The 22,629-nt window shown below is 34.9% G+C and overlaps 1 long non-coding RNA gene across 1 annotated transcript in view; it reads right to left on the bottom strand.

Annotated features, from left to right (window-relative positions):
• Window positions 1-491: 491 nt before the first annotated feature.
• Window positions 492-22,629, bottom strand: part of LOC125933854 (uncharacterized) — a 120,994-nt gene continuing 98,856 nt past the window's right edge. Inside the window, exon 3 of the long non-coding RNA XR_007461126.1 lies at window positions 492-679. This is a non-coding gene — a long non-coding RNA (uncharacterized LOC125933854). The remainder of the gene's footprint in view (window positions 680-22,629) is intronic.

Genomic DNA, 22,629 nt, shown 5'->3' with positions numbered 1-22,629 from the left:
TAATACTGAAAATTTCTTATAAAATATTTATGGTTAGATTTTACTCTTGAAATGGACTTGCTCATCTGAAGAACATGGGCTTTGAAATTGCTGTATTGTGGATACAGCTGCATTTTCTCTTAGCCTGTATCAATAAAATAAAAATAGATGTGATTTCTAAATTTTATTACCATTTATAGGCATAGACATGTGACAACATTTATGATTATACCTATTTATATATGAGATCATATAAAATCTATAATGTAGCTTCAGAATATGTTTTGATCAGTTGTCCATTATATAAACAGAATTTATAGATACACCACTTAAAGGTGTTATAAGGTCTTCTGCTGGAAATAGAAACTATATCTAAGAAAACCCATTATCTAATCTTCACAGGTTATAGCAGACCATACTGTGTAAATCAAATCCATCTGTGGACACTTTGGTGCACATTTCTATACGCTGCCTTTCCTCTATCCCCAGAGATTCAACAAGACTCAGGGAAAGACAGTTATGATTGTTTTCAGTTACTGAAGAAAGCAGCTTTTATATTTAAGGGGAGGATCATAGAGGCATCGTGCAACCTGGAGAGCTCCCTTGGCTCCAGGTTGTAAGTCGTTGGGGTGTGTTTGTTCTTTTGTTTGTCTTTCAGGGCTGCATGGAACAGCATGACCATCATGTTCAGCTTTGATGCCTGTGGGAGAGATAGGTTAGATATAAAACACAGTACAGAGGAAGACAGATGCTTGCTGCATTTGTATTGAAAAGTTTAGAGGAAAACGTTAAAAGCATTTGGGTTCACCTAAGTTGAAACAAACAAACAAACAAACGAACAAACGAAAATACTTATAAATTGCTGGTCAAATTATCAGTGGTTCCTCTCTTTTAATTATAGCATAGGCCATAAAAAATGTCCTTAGTATTTCAGTTTTTGCTTTGCAATACCATTTTATGTGCAGGCTTATCAGCCCAAGAATTTACTGTGTCTGAATTTGATGTTTTTATTCATTTTGGGGTTATACTGAACCCATATGGTAAGAAATAAACATTACTATATCTAACTATTGTTATGCATTAATTCAAGTTATTCTCCATTTGATCTTTGGTCAGATCTTTCACTTTCCCTTTCCTCTCTTCTTCCTAATCTCTTCTCTTTGTGGTAAATCATTACAACTTAACTAATTCTATTTAAGGTCTTGCTACTAAAAATGCAGTCCACCCATGAACCAGAAACATCTGCATTACCTTAGAGCTTGTTTGAAATGCAGAATCCCCATTCCTACTGAACCAGAATCTGCATTTCAGCACGATTTCCAAGTGATCTGAATGAATATTAAAGTTTGCAAAGTAATATTTTAGTGTATACATTATATTACAGTGGATATTTCCCAATCCTGTGTAAATTTTTGATGCCTGAAATGAAATTATACTTATTATATAAAACCATCAAGACATGAATTTTTAACTTCACTGTTCCTCGATATACTCAAAGGTTCAGTCCACATAAATTATTTTAACATTATACTTATCCATCAGGATCCATATTGTTGAGTATATGCTCTTAGGATTCAAGCGTGTGAAGTATAATTCATTCCAACAACAGATCATTTCATGTTTATTGGTACCTTATGTGTTTATACACCAGAACAAGTTTTAGCTTTTGAAAACTCTTAAGTGCTTATTAAAAATATTTCCAACTAGTTGAAGAGTATCAGTGGTAGAGTGTCCCCATGATACTAAGGAGTTTTTTTCAGAAGGTTTGAGATCTATGGTCTCAGTGTCAGGTCTTTGAAAGCCTTAATAGTAGATTAAATATGTGAGCAAATTAAATATTTCAAGTGACTGATTTTGCTTTATTAACTGCAGCTTGTTAAGCTCATATGTAAAGATTTCTATGATGAAGTACAGTGTTTTAATGTATACTTATTTCATATATTGCAATTACTTGTACACATGTTACATATTTATATATTAGTATATTTCACACAGACAACTATAACCCTGATTCATCATCACATCTGTCCCCTTACGCCAAACATGTGAACTTTTAACCTGTATTTATCCTCTTCTCTTGGTTCTAATTTTAGCCATCTTATGTAATTTAATTATTACTTTGTTCTGCCATTTTATCTAATTTTTTTTTTTTAGTTTGGTCATCTATACATTCAACTACTTTTCATCTCTGCAAACAACTTGGAAAAGAATACCATTTTAAATTGTTTATCAAAGGCCTTATCATTAATTATAAAGTATAATGCATTTAATAAACATTTCCTTTTAATTTAACCAGTTTACTTCTTCCTGGGCCATACATCTTCAACTAGAAATCAGAGATACATTGGATTCTCAGAATACAATATACAATTGCACAGACATTTTCAGAATGTCATGAAATTCTTAAAAATCTATTATATATATTACATAAAGTAATACACAGTTCTATATTTTAAGAAGCTTAATTATAAGTAGCTACTAATTATAACACTAGCTAAATATTAATGTATTTTATTTAATTCTGTGCAAAGTAGACAATTTAATTTTTAAGTTATTTTATGTTACTCATATAGGGTTGGAGATAGATTTTCACTGTTCACCACTAAATAAATAGAATACCCAAAATTAGGCAATGAGAATAGAAATATATATTGTAGAAATATTTTTTTTAATGTTTATTTTTGAGAGAAAGAGAGCACGAGCAGGAGTGGGGCAGAGATACAGGGAGACACAGAATCTGAAGCAAGCTCCAGGCTCTGAACTGTCAGCACAGAGCCTGATGAGGGGCTCAAACTCAGGAGTGGTGAAATCATGACCCGAGCTGAAGTCGGCCGCCCAACCGACTGAGCTACCTAGGCGCCCCAATATTGTAGAAATATTGTTAAAGAAAATGCTGCATAAATTGTCCTTGGTGGTGGTGATGTTTCCTTTCCTTGTGTGTGTGTGTGTGTGTGTGTGTGTGTGTGTGTGTGTGTAGTTATGGTAAGAACACTTAACATGAGATCTATTTTCTTATTGTGCATTTTTAAGTGCCTGATACTTGTTGCATTCTTTGTAAAAAATGAATTTTAACTGACATTCTTTCTAATGGATCAAGAAATTAGTATAGCATTAACTCACTGCCTTCGAGTACATTGGTAGGTGTAAGAGGGAAGATGAGTGGGCAAGTAATTATAGAAGGTTGTATATGACAGTGCCATGAGGGAAATCTTGATTATGTCATATGGACATTCTGTGCAAGAGTTATTGCAGTCAACTGAGAAGACCAAAAAGAAATTCATTAGCATGAGGTTTGAAAGGTGAATCGCCTTTTGAGGGGTCAGGAAAGGTCACTCTAAATGAATGGAAAATGGTGAAAACTATTCTATTTCTAGAATTCGTGGTTTTATTTGCCAAGATAATAAAATTACTTTCTCTGATAACACAATACATGAATTATATAGGGAAGAGTTGTCATTTAAAACTTATGAACATCCCTTATCCTCCCCATACCTTAGTTTTAAAATCCTGTACCTCCAGAAATTCAGAGACATAATGGCGATCAAATTAGATTATCACATGGACAAAAGGCATAATTTGTTTAGAATTAGCATAGAATCCATTGCATGAAAAGGACCTTTTTTCATTATAACTTTCATCTTCATATTTTTTGCTCTTAAAGAAGCTGTGTGACTTTTATTTCCAGCTTGTTCCCTGTGTCATTTAATGACCAGACACCAAGCTTGTGTCCAGACACCAAGCAGCTGAAGGAAACTTTATCATGCATTTCTACTGATCAGGTTGTTGTGAAGTACCAACTAAAGAAGGAGACACTGTTGTATTTTTTACCTGATCATGAGACATAGAAAATTTAGTGACACATACAAATTACTAGCTATTTTAGGAGAAGACAAATACACCACTGGGGCACTTACTAACACCATGTATTTAAGTAAGAAAATTATCAATACGTCATAGAATGATTTGAAAATATACATGAAAAGATGCTGCAAATCTGTATATTAGATCTTAATTTTAATCACTTAAACAGTGTTGTTATTTTATATCTGTACTCAAATTATTATTTCAAAATGTAATAACCTTTTGTTATAAAGGTTAAAACCAGTCAAACTGCTTAAACCATTTTTCTTTTATCTCAAACATCAGTCATGATATTTTTTTCCTTTTTTTCTTTCTGGCTTTTGGAAAATAAAATACATAATGTGTGGGAAATTTTGTAACTAAAAATGATTGTCTTTATCCTCTGAAGCACTTTGTTTTAACAATATCCCAAAGACTTAAGAGAAACATAATAAAAATAGAAACTAAGATAATTTGGAGTGATGTTTGGATTCTAAAAAGAAGAAGGAGGAAGAGGAGGAGAAAACAGGCTGTGGATACAGGAACTTGTAAGGAATCTAGTTCATAGCAAGCTTTTTAAAAAATGTATTTACCTACACTGCCCCAAATTCCACCTGACATGCTAACTTTGTATTTTTTTCTTAGTAATTAGGAATCCAGGCTTAAGAGTCAATAGAACTGAACTGAATTTCATTCCTGGCAATTGCTTGCTTTCTGGTTTTTAGCAAAATTTTAGCCCCTCTGATACTTTCTGAAATGCATTGCGGTAAGGTTCAAATGGATTTAATGAGTTAGCACTAAATACATAGTAATTATTATTTTTATTATCAATGATATCAGCTATAGTAGTAGTAACAGTAGTTGTAGTGATCATTCTAATCTGTAGATAAATTAATTAAATTCAATTAACTCATCTCAACATCTAGCTAAGAAAGCTGCACTGAGGAAATAGAGGCATTATTTTTGTTCATTTTCCTTTTTCAAGATATTTAAAGGAGAGTAATTTTAGAATTTAGGTCTTGCCATGGCACCTACCAAACATTCTGCTAATATGACATAGTAACAGATTAAATATAGAGGTTGAAAGAAAAAGACGATTTGTGTCTAACCTCTTGATTCCTTGGTTTTGGGCCTGAATGAAGGATCCTAGGGCTGGAGTAGATTTAGGATGGAAACTAAGAGTCCTGTTTTAATTAGAAAAAGTTTAAGATGCCTATTTGACATCTAAGTAGAATCATCAGGGAGGTAGTTTAATTAACGAGTCCTGAGAGGGAGGGAGGTTGTATCTGGAGATGTATGTTGAGAATCATCGTTGTATAGTTTGATGCCCTGAAATCTAGGTAGCATGTGGGAGAACGGTCCATTCTGTCTTTTAATGCATCCATTCACCCTTAGCAGAATTTTACCACTTAATCACCTCCTTTTCAAGACACACTGTCTTTACTTGGTTTCTAGGACACCACTGTCCTCAATTTGCCCCTCATCTTACTCTCTGTTTACTTTGGTGGCTCCCCTCCTCCTGCATGTAAGCATGTCTCAGGGCACTGTCCTTGAACCAAGTAAAGAGAGTGTGTCTGGAAAAGGGGGTGATTAACTGGTAAAATTCTGCTAAGGGTGCATAAATGCAGTAAAAGATAGAATGGACCATTGGAAGAGAGGTGGTGCCCTTGAGACGAATGGTTCTAGAACCTGTCTTGTAGTTTTCTCATGTCCTATATTTTCATTCACTTCCCTTTGATGACTTTAAAAGCAATAGCTAAACTACAGTGTCCCTCCATGTCTCCAAGATTAACCCACATTATTCTGATTTTACACCTGGCATACATGGTTATTCCCACCATTTTTAGGATTTTCATATGGAATGTTTACTTTATACCGCCACAGTTACACTATTACCTATGAAGATTCAAATGCTGTCCCATCTTAACAAATTAAAAAAATTATCTTAACCTCCAATGCTTTCCAATTGTTTTCACATTCATTTTATAAACTTACTTTGAAAAGGGTCTGTATCCTTTTTCTCCCATTTCCTATTCTCTCTCAAACCTCTTGCAATATGAATTTCCTCTACAACTCTCCTGAAATTGCTCTGCTTAATGACACCAATGATTTCTTAAACACTGAAACCAGTGGCTTTTTATGATTATTCTCTCTATGCAGCTACTTTAAGTAGGAAGTTGAAAAAAAATTATTTGTACTATTTGCAAGTTTGATTTACCATGACTTAAATTTCAATAATAAATCCCCAGGAACTCCTCTTTGACTTAAGCTTTTCATAGACCCTAGTTTGAAAGCCACTGATCTAGAAAACAAGCATTATGCTAATGTCTTTTACAGAGGACAACACCTAAGGTAAAGGCCAAGCTGATTGTCTCTGGGTTCCTACACATCTCCCACGGTTAAATTTCACATTAATTTGAAATTGATTTTTAGTAATTAAAATCACAGTTATATTAGCCTCTTGACACAAATTTAAAATGAAGAGCTTTAACTTTATAAACGATAATGCTTATTGCAGTTGATGGTACTAAAAGGTAACAATACAACTCTGTAAACACATTTGGAGTTGCTATCCCTGAACATGAGCCAGCATCATAATCTGCTTATCAGTGAGAAATGTTCAGGGAGTGTGAAATTCAACAAGACAAGCCAAAGAAAATTAATTCAGACTTGCCTTAGAAATGCCAATTGACCTAATCTTCTCAATCTATTAATTCTGAAGGTAGAAGGAGGAATAGATAGAAAAGCCTAGGGGGTGATCATAATGACACAAGACCTCGGAGCAGCTCACTGAGTCGGCCCTGCTCCTGAAGACCAACGAGGGAATTCCGAATAGTTATTTTAAATGTGCATAGGCCATTCAGAGTCTTATAGGTCAAAAGCAAAATCCAAAAATCAATAACAAAAAGTGAATTAGGAAACTTGAAGACATAAATAATGTGATGGGTTGATTTAATACAAGTTACTCTTGGAGTTGAAGGCATCCTGTAATAATAGCAGCAAGCCATGCGGAATCCAACAGTGAGCTCCATAGTGAGCTTCACTGGCAGATTTGGAGGTAATAAAAGCTTTGAATCATAATACTTATAAAATGGCATAACTGTAAAAAAAAATTCCTGAAAAGTAGTATACAGATTGTAGTTGTGACTTAAAGTTTGGAAGCTTCACACTCCACAGCCTGTCCATTCTTCCATTTTCCATGATGAATAATAAAGCAGAAAGCATCTGTAGGTAAGAGATGAAACTGATCTTCTAGGAAATATTATAGATTGTTAAAAAGCATCTCAATATATCATACTTAAATCAAATATTCATTAGCTATTTCATCTAACCTTCCAAGCAGTCAAGTTTTGTAGAAAGAATTTCAAAGAAATAGTAGCAACTAGTAGTTTGGAAATGTAAAAGAAATTCTATTCTAGGTGTCTAACTGACCATAAACACATGCACCGATACCTATATTTTAGTTTGGAGTTTTCTTGGGGTGACTGAAATATAGACCATGGATTTCTTAGCAAGCCATAGTTTTAAGTCTGTATTGCAATCAATATTTGCTTTCCTGTTCTATTTCTCTTTTCCCTTCCCCTTAACCTTGACTTTGGAATAGGTTTTAAAAAGATGATAGAAACAGATTCCCAAGAGAAGAAATGAGAGCACATCTAAGAAACCGGGAAGAAATGTAGCTTAGCTTAATTTTTATCATTTTCCTCCAAAATAACAACTCTTGGTTAAAGAAGATCTATGAAATATTTGCTTCATAAATTATGACCTCAAAATGACTTCTGGTATTTTTAGCTTTAATTCTAATAGAGTATGACAAGCATAAAAACTAGATTTAATACCAGTAATTATTATAATTATTATAAATTAAATAAACAGCATTTAACACTAGAAATCTGTTTTTGCTTAACCTGGTTTGTTAGGATGTAGTCCCTGTAGTTTTGATTTGACCTATAGTTACGTTAACAACCCACTTCATGGTCAGCAGCTGTGTCCTGAACAGGCTTTGTTGGGTGGCCTCTGAATAGATTGCCATGAATCTATCACAGACACTGCATTAAGCCCCAGTGATCCCCTTAAAAGGACTAATGCAGATTTTTAAATAAAGAAAAAAATTTCTACCTGGACTTTTGTGTCTGACAATCTAGGTGAGTGCTGGCCTTGACAGTTACTATGGGCATAATAAGTAGGTGTTCTCTGAACCTCTGTTTTCTTTTCTGTAGAATAGGGATTTTACTACCTCACTGATAGTAAAGAACGCAAACTCAATACAATATCTGGGATGTAGTAATGCATTCCCTTATGTCTTCAGAGCTCAACAATGTTTATTGTGCATTACTGTATACCACAACTGTGTTTAACTGGGGATATGGGCATAACTGTACAACCTTATATTTAAAGTCTCTGTTCTCATGGACTTCATAGTAGAACTGGAAAGAAAATTAAGCAAGACTTTGCATTGTGCTGTTTGTGGTCAGTATAGAGTACCAAAGCGTTTTATAGCCAGCGTAATCGATTTTTACTCTTTCGGAGCTCAGGAAAGTCTTCCTCCATCATGGGACTATTTTGAGGAATTAAAAAAATGAAATTATTTATATATATCTTTGGTATATAGCATAAAATAAGCATGTAGCAAATGTTACCTATTATTAACACGTTTAAGATGAAATTTTAAAGATCTAACTCTAGTAGGACTTAACTGGCAAAGGCAGAGGGGCGGATGATTCAGAAAAATACAACAGCATGTGAAGAGACCCAGACTGAATGAGACTGGCACTTAGAGGAGCTGGAAAAAAAAAGGTGACTGCATACACTAACAATTTCAGACTGAAAGTTCAGGGTAGAGTATTCAAGGCTAGAGTTATGAAAAGTCCAATTATAAACTAAGTTAGAAAATGTAGATATTAAATTATAGAGGAAACGCATCAAAAGTGTTTAATATGAAGAGTTGGCATAATCAAATGTAGACAAAAGTGATAAGGAACAGTTACCGAATATTAGAATAAACAGTTATTGTATGCCAAGTATATCATTTAATCCTCCCCATATAAGATTTACTGCCCTCATTTTACAACTGAAGAGATTAAGACATAAAGAAAGAAACCATTTTCTCAAGATTATACAACCACACTGGGGAAAATGGGATTCTATTCTGGCCTCGCCTTTAACTTCTATGATAGATTTTGCCCCCATCTGAGTGATCGTAACAAGTTCTCCTTCAGTGTACAGAGAGGTAATATGGGAATTGGCAGCAGTAAGAATTGAGGAAATAATATCGCATGGATTAAGAGAGTAGCAGCGAAATAAAAAGAAAAAGAAGGCTTGAGAGATATTTAGAGTTGACAGCATTTGATACCTGATTTATATTGTGTTTGAGAAAGATGATAGGAAGATGAGTTCCAGGCGTGGCTTTGGCATTGGGTATTGCTTCCATTGAGTGAACTACGGAAAACATGAAGAGGACTGGTTTTAGGAGTGGAGGTTAAACATCATGGGTTCAGTTTTAGACATCTTGGGGTTGAGACATCTGAGACATATCCAAGTTGAGAGGCCTGGTATAGTAACGTATGTTTTCCTGTCTGAGGGCTGAGATTTGAAGACCATCAGTGGTAAACGGTAACAAACAGTAGTTGAAATCTTGCTCTACAAGAAGTTATAAGAGACAAGAGGACAAAGGGAGGAAACATCAACATAGGGGATAACACCCAATATTTAAGGCTATACACAGAAACGAGATTGTGGAGTTATATTTTCAAAGTTGGACAGAGGTATGGGGTGGGAGGAGGAGGGGCCCAAGATCAACAAGAGGAGAGAGGGTCAAGGTGCCAAATTCTGCCAATATACTAAATAAGGTAAAGGCTGGGAAATCAACTGGATTTGGTGAAAGGACTCCTGTGAGAAATTTCAGCAAGGTGTAGAATCCAGACGGCAGTCAGGCAATTGAGCAGCAAGTGGTGGTGACAAAACTGGATTGAATGGGGATATTTCTTTCTTTAAAAAGTTAGAGTCTAAGTGGTGGAGAAAATATACAAGTTTGGAGAGGTGACAGGTGGCAGAAGATTTTATTTAAAGACAGAAAGGCACCTGGGTGGCTCAGTCGGTTAAGCATCTGACTCTTGATATTGGCTCAAGTCGTGATTTCAGGCACAGTTTGTGAGATTGAGCCCAGGCTGTGATTTCACTCATGGTTTGTGAGACTGAGCCCTGCATGGGACTCTGCACTCCCGGCCTGAAGCCTCTTTAGGATTCCCTCTCTCTCTCTCTCTCCCTCTCTCTGCCCCTCCCCCGATCATGTAAGCCCTCACTCGTGCACTCTTTCTGAGAATAAATAAACCTAAAAAAAAAATAGGAAGTGTTAGTTGTTTAGTAACAAAACATGATAGATACTCTCAATTTTAATTTAAAAAAGCAAGTCTAAAGTTTGCAAGTAATTTCAATACCTGAAACTTTTATGACTTACGAGTGATAAATCATAACAATTCAAAGCAATCATAAAATAATACATCAATGATAAAGGTACTTAACCGAATGCTTACTATGGACTGGACACAATATTCCATATTAACAATAAGATACTTTAATTCCAATACCAACCTATTATGAATGTTTGACTCTTGCTCCCATTTTTAGAAATGGAGATATTATGGCTGTGAGAAATTACAGTTAGTACCAAAGATAGCTCAATAATTGCACTCTCTTTCCAATAGCAAATTGGTGTAGCATATTTTTCTTTAAATTTTTTTGGTAATAAGATCACAGGAATAAGATCTTACGAGGGTAGAAAAAAAATATTCCTCACATGCTCTTAAAAAAGGGAATGCCTGTCAGTGCAAAAAAAGAGAAGTCCCACAAATGAACCAGGTTTGCAGTGGAATAGACAAAGCCAGATAAAGAGTAAAAATAATCTCTTTTTTCTTAATGTTGTCTTATAGGTATATATTCATTTTTGCTTAGTCTAAAAATATTAGTGGTGCAGGAATAAGTGAAGCCAGGTAGCACTGTCAGTTGAAACATCTCTAAATACGTTTTCAGTCCTAATAGAGACTTCTATTTTTGCGTTTTGTTTTTATTTCTGGGAACCATTCAAGAGACACTTTAACAATTGTGCTTTGATAGTAGAATGATTTTAGTCAAAAACTTTAACGTTGAACGGAAAGTGCCTTTTCATTGAAGAGGAAATAAATGACGAGAGTGGGGCAAGATGTATGTACAAAGATCTAGGCAGATCATCTGGTTAAACATGGGGGATTGAACCTGAAAAGATTTACGGGACCCTGAGCAACTTGCTGGAGGCTGGTAATAATTGCAACACTGCTTATTCCCTGCTTCCCTTATTAACTTTCTCTGCATCGCCGCTCTTTTTGAGTTCATCCATCTTAATGAAATATCCATCTTCTGTCTTTCTTTCCTGCTTTACATTTTAGACCTTATAGGGGAGTGAAAGTAGTTTTCTCAGCTGGACTCACTCACTAGCCAGAGGCCAACTTTGCTTCCAAGCAAGACTTCATGCAATTTCCCCCATTAGGCATTTGTTTCATTGTCTACATGAGAGCAATAAAACTTACCAGCTAACTCAATCAAACACATCAGCTGGAAATGTCTTCTTGCTGTGAATGAACCAATCAGTTTAAAAAATAAAAAAAAATGGTTTCCCTGGATTTTGTTGTTAGAACACTATGGATCTGTTGTTTGAATATTAGACATGGTTTCTATGTGTATATATTTGTGCATTTCTAAAATCTAGTGCTGACATTTTAAAGTAAGTATTATCATGTTTCTCTTTATAATTAGTTAAAATGTGGGACTGGAGGAATAACTTTTAAGTCAGTTTTGAGAGTTATAGAAGTAAGTACTTTATTCTATCTGGAATGAATTTGAACAAATAACCCCTCTGCAGCAACAATTAAGTTTCCATTCGCTCTTATGATAAGGGAAATTATATTTATGAGATCTTTTTCACATATCTAGGATGCTCCCTGAGCTTTGAATGGGAGGGTCATTGGCATGGGTGGTATCACGAACAAGTGTGAAGTGAAGGCTTAGGGGAAATAGTTGTGGAAACACGAAGCTGGGCTTCACCAGAAGCAACCATCAGTGTGTGTGTGTGTGTGTGTGTGTGTGTGTGTGTGTGTGTGTGTAAAAGATATTTAATTTTCTTACAAATACGTATTCTTGTTATTTTAATTCATGTTTTATCATGCAGATCATATAGTCTATAGGATATCATATGTGGTGTGTGTGTGTGTTTCATTTTATAGCCTGTTTGTTCCAGGCCCTGCAAAAGGTATTCTCATGGATAGTTAGGATCATTTATATAGTAAAGTTCAGATCGGAGAGCTTACCATATCAAGGTGATTTATTTGTAATGAATCTTGTGTTGTGGTAGGTAGAAACCAACCAAGACCCCTTTATTTCTGGGGTTGTGAAAATTACTTTTCTATAATAGTAACAATTATTTTTCATCATTAAAAAGCAAGTTTCTTTGAAGCATACCATAAATGTCTCAGGCATAAGCACCATACTGTCCAAGTTCAGAGGATCACTAAAGACATACTAAATCAAATAACAAAGAATGTTTGTTTCTGCCCATATCTGGATATATCATGCAAAAGTGTTTCAAAAGCAAACTTCTCAACGTTTCAGTCATCGGAAATGCCTCTTTATAAAATAGCATTTAGCTTTATTTAGATCAAAATCAATGAATAAGTATTTTTCTGACATGAAAGATGCTTAATTTGTTTTCAAATTGATAGAAACTTATTACACACCAATTTGACATTAACACAAGACAAATTCAAGACCAGTTTAAGATGGAAATAAGAAATCTAGGATGGACACATTAGCCTTGTATTTAATGCTGTGGGATTACAGCATTATACACACAGATCCAGCCCACCTGACCTTCTCTTACCTGAAGAATGTAGCTTTAGCTATTAGTTCAATGAACAAATAAGTTTATTTTGAACAATGTTTATAATCCATAATAAAAGGGACATTCATAGCTGGACTTTCTGTACATAGGGTCACTGTAATAAATAATAAATTTCTTTCCTCCCTCCATACCGTCCATATATGTATGTATGTATGTAGGCACATATATATGTATCATCTACTATCTGCAATCAGTGTTATTTTAAAATTAATATTTTATATACAAGTACATAAGAACAAGTTGGATGTATATTTGGAGTGTGTGCATGTGTATGTGTGAAAGAGATATTTAATTTTCCCAGAAATAAATAATCCTGTTAATCAATGTTTTTCATGTAGACCGTATGGTCTATGGGATATTAAAGATGCTTTTAATTTTTTTCTTCTACCATAAAATCTAAAATAATATGAATAAATTAATTATAAAATTTAATATCTATACATTTTATGGACTGTTAACCTTTAGTCCCCTTTAATGTTTCATGTGACAAAGAAAACCTGTCATCTAAGTTGTTGAAAAGTTAGCTTTTGGTTCTGTACAAAATGATTTTTTTTAAAGGCACAAATAATTCATGCATACAACTCTACAGACCGAGCCTCTTTGGAGGAAGTTTATGGTTTGATAAGAGGGTGGTGGGGTTCTGTTTTATTTTTGTCTTATAGCTGGAGGCATAAAACAGCATTTTCTGCCTATAAAGGGTACTTAGAATTCGAAATTCAAAACATACCGAGACATATACTTCCTGCTGCCTTGCTAACCTATTTTCCAGGGTCATTTTCTTTCAAGTGCAGTTAAATTTTTTCTCTGTCGAACCGAAGTATGTACCAGAAGCTCTTGGGATTTGAGTTCACCATTCCAGACTTTTATACAGAGCAGGTAGCCTAAGTGAATTTTCCATCTTGTGAAACTCCTGCAGCGAAGCCACAGAGGGGAAAATGGAGCTAAGTACTGACAGATGCACCATGAGTCCCCATATTGTGAATCAGGCTTGCGGCTGGAAAAAATATATATAATTTGCTGATCTTATAGGATGTATGTTTCAAGGGACTAAGATATTCACCCCTACATTTTCCACTTTAATGTTTTTCACTGGAAGGTCGATTCAATGCCTATACTTCTCAGGTGGCATCGTTCTCCAGTCTCCACTCCCTCTCCTCGTTGTTTTTATATAGCAAATTGCGAATTCTATTTATTCGAGAACAGTTATATGGGAGGGGTGCAAAAAAAAAACTTTAATGTGGGTAACTGTTAGTACTCCCAACCCCTGCTCCAGTTTTTTGGTCTGTTTGTACAAGGTAACCACAGTGATCTAAATTTCTCTCTCTTTGATTTGTCCTTAAAGAGTTATTATTGTTGTTGTTGTTGTTATTGTTATTGTCATTATTTTCAATTTTCTGAGTTGCAAGAGACGTACTTTCAGAGAATTGGGTGACTCTTTGATTTTTAGATTTTAGCAGCTATGGGTACAAAGGCATGAGTTTCTGCCTGAGGTCTAAATGCAGCCCATAGATTTATTTCGTATTGTAAGTGTTTCAAATTTGAATTAGCTGCCAATATTTAAGAATTAAGAAATGTTAGCTTTCCTTGAATGCTTGGATGAACCAGTAACTCCACTCCACTCTTTTTTTAAAGTTTTATTTATTTGTTTTGGAGAGATAGTGGGAGTGGGAAAGCGGCAGAGAGAGAGGGAGAAAGAGAATCCCAAGCAAGCTCCACACTGTCAGCACAGAGCCCAACATGGGGCTTGATCCCAAACACCAGAGATCATGACCTGAGCTGAAATCAAGAGTCAGACACTGAACTGCCTTGAGCCATCCAGGTGCCCCAACACCACTCTACTCTTGAATGGCCACAAAATCCCTCTAAAGCTGCTACTTTAGAAAGCACAGCCTCCCTCAGATTTGTTGGTCCTATACTGCCTATCATTCCCTTCACTTGAGGCCATGTCTCCATTGCCATTTTTCATCTTTCCACCCATTTTAGCTTCACTTATTTACTTAACTGCCAGTTCATTGAAGTCATTTGAGTTTTCTGTTCATTCTGTAGGAAGAACAGAGATGTTACAAATTTTCTAGCAACATTCTTATAAGTTAGTATGTGCTGCCTGGAGAGAGGCAATAAGAATAATGCTGGGGTTGTGGCCTAAGCAGCAAAGTAACCCTTTAAGAGTTACAGTATTTGCCAGGGGAAGCAAGCAATCACATCAGACATAGTGGACACGCACTTGAGATGACGGCAAGTTTGCCTGAAATAGTTCCATTACGGCAATTGGAAGAGAGGCTGGTACTTACTGCACATTTTATTCGGGCGGATTAACACACATTCGGAGATTCGGGCTCCATAATAATCTTGTTAGGTCCAATTTACTGGTAAGAAGCTAAAGTCTAAGGTCTCATCTGATGTGATAAAATCAGTAAGTGGTAGTCTTAAGTTTTGAAGGTGCATTTCTGTTTATTATATTGTACTCCCTTAGTGTTATGAAAACTTTAACATTTTTTACAGCAGCCAATGAAATCCAGATATCTGTAAGCAGAGAATTAGATGCTAAGAGTAAGGCTTTTCAAAGAAATCAATTCCACTGCTCTCATTTTTTGAGGGCTTATGACGCATTCATTATGCCACTAGGTACTTTATAAAGGTTATCTCATTTACCTTTACAATTTCTCAGTTTGTAGGAAAGTATAATCATTACTCTATAGAAGAGGAAACTTAGGTTCATTGCCCCAGGCAATATATCTAAGATCACAAAACTAATAGGTCACTGAGGCAGGATTTATATCCTGAGGATAATTTCTTCAATGCCTACTTTCTATGCGCTATACCATTAAAGCTCTTTGTTGAAATATATAACAAAATGAGGATATAACCATATAAGCAAAGATATATCACTACCATCACAATTTTGCCTGTGTGTAGTTCTTGAGATTTGGGATGAGATCATAAGTAAGTCAGTGTCTTGGTTCAAGGCTTTTAGTTTCGCTTCTGACATATAGGGAAGAGATATGTCAACTTGACACAATATCGAGAATAAATTTAAGAGTTTTAATGATTGATGACAATCTAGTACCACAAAGTTTTCTGCTATTAATGGGAATAGAACCCTGAGATATACCCTGAGCTAGAAAAGTCAACTGTTAACCTCATTTTAACATTTTATCCCAATTTGTAACTATTTGTGCTTGCCTTTGCTTAATGTGGATGCCCTATCTTCACCTTTGTCTTTTAAATATTTTTTTGGGTTGGATTGCATACAGTTAATTAAAAAAATAATTCCTTGTAGAAAAACTTACTTGGAAAAATTAAACTGACAAAAATCATTCATTAAGCATAAGGAACCAGTTCATGGTAAAGGAACTTGAGTATGCTTTATTTAATGTAAGAGAAATAAGTTGCTTGGGCCAGGAGTTGTTAAACTTTATGACATCACTCCTTGATAGTTCCAGGGATATGGTGGCCATATTTCTCCCTTATTTGTGATTATATGGCTTTCAAATTACCTCCCTGGTTCTCGGGTCTTATTTCTGGTTAGGTATATATTTGAATATGCATCCCCATTGTTATTATATTACAACATTCTAATGTTATGTTTAAAAAGTGTGATTCTTAAGGGAGGACCCTCTTATAGGGTTTCCTTTGCTATCTTAAGTCAAAATTGTATTTCTCACTTTAGACTTCTTGTTGTCTTGTTAGAACTTCTTTCTAGACAGTTACTCTCCATATCCATTATAGAAATAATTCTTTTTCCATAGATTTCACTCAGCTTTCAAGTAGATTTAGGGATGTTTTTTGAAACCTTATGTGAAATGCAGTCTTCTGTGTTAGGAAAATAAGTGTGATTTCCCTTCATAAGCAAACAGCTATTGTCTACAGCAATGTTGTACGTGTTACCATTTCTTTCCAGTGGACATGGGGATACAGGACTATGTAAGTTTTAAACTTTCTTAATGAAGCACTGAATTCAAATAGGAATGCCAAAAAGAACTTTGCAAAAGAACGTTAAATAAAAGTAACCTGATATTTTATAATGCTAGAGTACCCATACCTCTGAATAACATGAAACAATTCTTGTCCTCAAAGAATGTAGCATCTAGAATGAAAGACCAGCCCGTAAATAGGCTGATACTTATTATGTGACAAATGATACAAAAGAGGAATAGTATGATAACAGGATGCTCTACAAGCACACGGGGGGGGGGGTACACCTAACCTGATCCTGAGATCTGGGGAGTTGGGCGTATTGTCAGCATTACAATTTGACACAGTGAGATACAACAGAACAAGAAACTGAGACCCATGTGAAACTTTCAGAAATGAGCTGGCTGGACAAAAAGATATAGAGAGGAAAATAAATACTAAAAAGATTAATTTTCTTGTTCAAGAGCACTTACATGGTTAATAGAAGAAGCTTTTTTTTTTTTTAACATTTATTTATTTTTGAGACAGAGAGAGACAGAGCATGAACAGGGGAGGGGCAGAGAGAGAGGGAGACACAGAATCGGAAGCAGGCTCCAGGCTCTGAGCCATCAGCTCAGAGCCCGACGCGGGGCTCGAACTCACGGACCGGGACTCGAACTCACGGACCGGGAGATCGTGACCCGAGCTGAAGTCGGACGCTTAACCGACTGCGCCACCCAGGCGCCCCAGAAGAAGCTTTTACTTCTTTTTTTACTAATCAAAAAAAGTGTCATTTTCAATATCTTGTTAGGAAAATACATAGATACTTTGTTGTTGTTGTTGTTGTTGTTGTTGTCTTTGTTGTTTCAGTAGCATAGGGTCCCTGTGATTCTGTAAGTTAACATTAACATGACAGTTTCAACAGCTACACAGGAAGTTTAAAGTATTGTTTAACTTACAAAATAATCTCTTAGTCCATTTGAGCTCTTTGGTGACAGTAATTAAAAAATGAACACAATCTGCTATAAGATTCTATTTAAAAGAAGCCAAAAGAAGTAAACAGCAATAATGTTATGAGTAAAATCTGTCAGGATTTTCCCTGACAACAACAGAAAAACAAAATGGAAGAACTTTTCTATAGTAGAGCACTGAAACACATCCATGTATAAGTTTTAAATTTTCTTAATGAAGCATTAAATTTATATACAAACCACAATGAACATTGCAAAATATATATAAATAATTTGAACTCATGAACTTAGAATGGTATACCTTTGATTTCCTTAAAGTGTGAATTTTCAGTAGTTGTATAGTTCTGGCTCCATATTTGCATTCTTAGTTTTTATGTCAAATACAGTAATCTGTGTGAAAAATATAACTGTGGTGTCCATTCATAAACAACCATTGATTTTCTACAATGATTCTGATGACTGTCAGTGCCAACAGTGTAAATAGAATAACATCTCTACACTCGAGTTTGCAGTGTCTTGTGAATGTGTGAGGAATAGGGAAGAATGGATAAAACATATATTAATAACTACTAGTTCAACAAACATTTATTAAACATTTATTGGAACTATTGCTCATCCTTAGAAATAATAAAGCGATCCGGACTTACTCATGAAAGTTTCCCTAATAGTCATCCTAAAAAGTATTGTGGAGGGGCACCGAGATGGTTCAGTCTGACTCTTGATCTTGGCTCAGGTCATGATTTCACAGTTCATGAGATCGAGCCCTGAGCTGGGCTCTGTGCTGACCCTATGGAGCCTGCTTGGGATTCTCCCTCTCCCTCTCTCTCTGCCGCTCCCCTGCTCATGCTCTCTCTCTCTCTCTCAAAATAAATACATAAACTTAAAAAAAAAAAAAGGTTCTCCGGAGACTCAGAGGAAGTTGTGCTCATTCAAGTTAGAGATAACAATAATTTAAAGATTGAGATAGCATTTTACATGAATCTTGAATAAAGTTTGACAATTGGTAGTCTTTTTTTGTATTTTTATTCTATATTATTAATATTCATTTTTATAGTCATTGAAGACCTTTTTAGTATTCTTGGTATAGGTCTGTGTCTCTCCTCATATTTCCTCCTCTTCCCTGTTTATTTCCCCATGGTTATGAACATTCTGTATCAGCCTTTAGAATCAATGTTCTTGAACTATAGCAATATAAGATGGTGATATGATGCCAAGGCTTAGCAGTGAGATTATATATTGAAATCATTTCCAAATCAGATATTTTACATTAGAGGAAGGCTGCAAGAATAAAGGTTTTGTCACAACTTGTCATAAACGTGAATACGGATTGCCACCTGCTTTGGATAACAAGTGATTTTCCAGAGAAGTTGTCTACAACATGGTTGCCTTTATCAGTATGTTTTCTTCTCTGCTGGCATTGTATTTGTCATTTTTAATATGGGCTTTTGTTATCTATTGCTGTAAAGCAAACAATTTGTTTCTGCATGAAATAGTAAGGATGTGACCTCAAGTTCCCGAAGACAGCTCTGCCTCCTTTTATTTTTCCTTGGGTGTATTAGGGGAAGGTTTATTTCTGACTATTTTATGTAGATCTACATTCCTCTATACATGAATTTTAATACATTTGCTAATCAATTGGATTATGAATATAACTCCAGACAGCTGATCTCTTCTAAGTTTCATCCTAGCACAATAACTACTATTATGGCACAGTCCTAAAGAAAAGGAAGAAAAGAAATGTTCCAATATTTATTTTTTCTCTCAAAAATTGTTTTTCAGGTTTATGTATTTTTTGAAGTAATCTCTACACCCAAGGTGGGGCTCAAACTCAAGACCCGTGGGTCAAGAGTTTCACACTCTTCTGACTGAGTCAGCCAGGCACCCAAAAATGTTCCAATATTTAGATGGAAAGCGGGGCTTAAAAATATTTAAAAGGCTTTTGAAAACAAATTGGAAATGGATAGGTGCCAAAGCTGGGCCTGAGTCCGTTATTTAAAGTGAGTGACTCAAAATGTTGATTTTCCTGCCACAGGGGAATGTCAACACTTGTAAAGAAAAGGATATTGACTTAAAGCAAATGAGTTAGAAGGCTACATCAAAAGCTTTTCTATGGTTAAGTGAAAGCTTGATGAAGAGTGGCTTTTCTCCTTATGAAACAGTAAATTTGACTTTATGTACTAGTGAATTATATGATATAGACCTTACCAAAGTCAGGTGCTGCCCTTATTGTTTTTATATTAACATCTTAAATCTTCACAGTCACACTAGGAAGTAAATATAGTTATTATCCTTATCATTTTAAAATATGGGAAATAGAGCCCCAAAGGGTTTAAGCAATTTGCTGAGAGCCATGCAGTTATTAAGTAGTAGAAGCAGATTAAAACTTACATAGTCTGGTCCCAGATTCTCTATGCTCTTAACCATTTCATTATGCTGTCTCATGATACACAGAGGCCCTTTTTAAAGTCAAATAACACAACCTAAATATTTTACACTTACATTGGACAAAGGCTTAAAAAGTCATAATGAATTCTTACAGATTCAGTAAAAGAGAAAAGGGAAGGGTCTTGTTCTAAGGCAAGAAGCTTGAATTAAGTAATTACTAATGACAGTGTTAACAACCCTTATTTTTCAGTGACCATTTGATAAACTATGTCACTCTCAATGTTATGCAAAGATCTTTTCTAGTTTGTCTACCAAAGAATTTTTTCAGATAATAGAAATAAGTATAAGTTGTGGTCCTTTGGGCGGAAATGCAGACAGAGATAAGCATGGACTTGGATCACTCACTGTAGGCCATTTTTTCCAACACAAGACTTTTTTCTTATCCTGCTAAAGAACCTTATTTCTCCTATTACCATTATAATAAGATAGCACAGAGTAAAAAAGCACAACAAGACATTCAAAACAAACTCAAAACCCTCAAAAATTCTTACTGATCATGCTTTATATGTGAGTCTTATAAAATAAGTAGACAAGCCCATGTGACAGAAAATATCAATTATGCAGTGTTGCCAAACTTTAGTTGGTTTTAACAATGTATTAAGCAAATAATTTATATAAACGTATTCCACTCAGAGTTTAGGTACATACTTAAATATCTACATTCGGTATAATATAAAATTGAATTTTCAAAGGAGTTAAGGGACTTGTTCAAGGGTATGTAGTCTAGTGGTAAGGATGTGATGAATGCCATGAATCAGTCCATGCTCTCAGACATTTGCTCTAGGTGGTCATCTTTTGGATGCCTGATCCATAGGTATCAGACGTTGGGGGGATAGCACGAACCCAACTGAGACTCCACACTCATGGCACTTATCTGCATCTAATAGAAGAGAAAAACAAATAACTTACTATATGTCAGATGCTCATAAAGATATCAACAATGAATTAAAGAAGAATACAGAGCCATAGAGTTATGGCAAATGTGAAAATTATTGTATATGGAGTGGCCAGCAGAGGCTCTGCTGATAGGAGAATCCAGAGGAAGCCATTTCTGAGTACCCGATCTTAATTTTCAGGCAAACTGACTTCACCCTACAGCATTTTCCACCCAAGAAGAAACAGATTCAGAAAGCCTAATTAATAATAGTGGTTTAAGTGTGGGTAAGCCATTACTTGTAATACATATATTAAGTCTGTAAAATGGGTAGAATTATGTAACTAACAGAGCATAATAAACTGTTAAAAAGTAACATAAATCAACAAATCAGGCATTTAAGTATGATTCATTACACTAATGAAAAAATGCAAATGCCAAAACATCTTGGAAAATTATTTAAATTTACTAAGAAAAACTTATATTAAAAAGATAATAATTAATGCCTATCCACCTGTCAAAAATAAAAAAATGAAGAATCTAAAATTGACTTACATTTCAAAAAACAGACATTCTCTTCAAGAGCTGATGGCAATAAAATTAGAATAACTTTCTTTTTCCTGGAAAGGATAGATAGATGGATAGATGGATGGATGGATGGATAGATAGATAGATAGATAGATAGAATAAAATGTTCCCTTTTTCCAGGTTTCAATCTCAATTCTGCCATTAAATCCTAAGGCAGTTTTGACAATTCATTAAACAGAACAGTATCAGACTTACTGAGAACATAAATGAGGTAATTAACATAAGATTTTTAACCCAGACCGTAGTACAATAAGCACCCACAAAATATTAGCTATTACTGTTGTAAAATACATAATGGTATATTCTGTAGCCATAAAATTCAGCTTTAGAATTTAATAGCATGCTGAAATTTTTATTAATGTATTATGTATAAATAAAAACTGTAGGTTACAACACAATATTTATAGTATAATTTTACTTTGTAAAAATAATATTTATTTTATCATGTATAACCACATTTATGTTTCACTGTTTAAGTAGTTCAAACTCTTTTATTCATTATAATAGTTCCCTAATGAAACAAATGAAAGAAGAGAAATAAATAATACCAAAAGAATTAACAGAGTTTATTTCTTTTTTTAAAGTTTATTTATTTATTTTGAAAGAGAGAGACCAAGAGAGGGAGTGGGAGAGGGGCAGAGAGAGAGGTAGAGAATCTCAAGCAGGCCCAGTGCTGTCAGTGTAGAGTCAGATGCTGGGTTCCAGCCAAGGCACCATGAGATCATCACCTGAACTGAAACCAAGAGTTGGATGCTTAACCAACTGAACCACCTAGGCACCCCTAACAGAGTTTATTTCTGAGTGGTAGGATTGCATGTGATTTTAAATTTTTTTTCATTTACTCCTTCATATATTGTTTTTCAACTCACATTATCAAGTGCCTACATTTTGCTAGGGCCCTGTTTTAGATGCTAGGATGGTCAAGGTCTCTGCCTGATGGGGCTTTCACTGAGGTGTATAAGATATTTATTTATAAGATTGTATAAGAAATTCATTTATAAGATAATTTTCACAGTGTTATTGTTATAGGGACATGAAACAGTAAGGAGGTAGAAAGTGACTGGGTAGAGAGAGGGAGGCAGAAGTTGCTAGACATATATATATATATA

This window comes from Panthera uncia, assembly GCF_023721935.1.
Source record: "Panthera uncia isolate 11264 chromosome A1 unlocalized genomic scaffold, Puncia_PCG_1.0 HiC_scaffold_16, whole genome shotgun sequence".
NCBI classification, from domain to species: Eukaryota; Metazoa; Chordata; class Mammalia; order Carnivora; family Felidae; genus Panthera; species Panthera uncia.
Note: the sequence above shows the minus strand (reverse complement) of the source record. Positions and strands in the feature narration are given on the sequence as shown.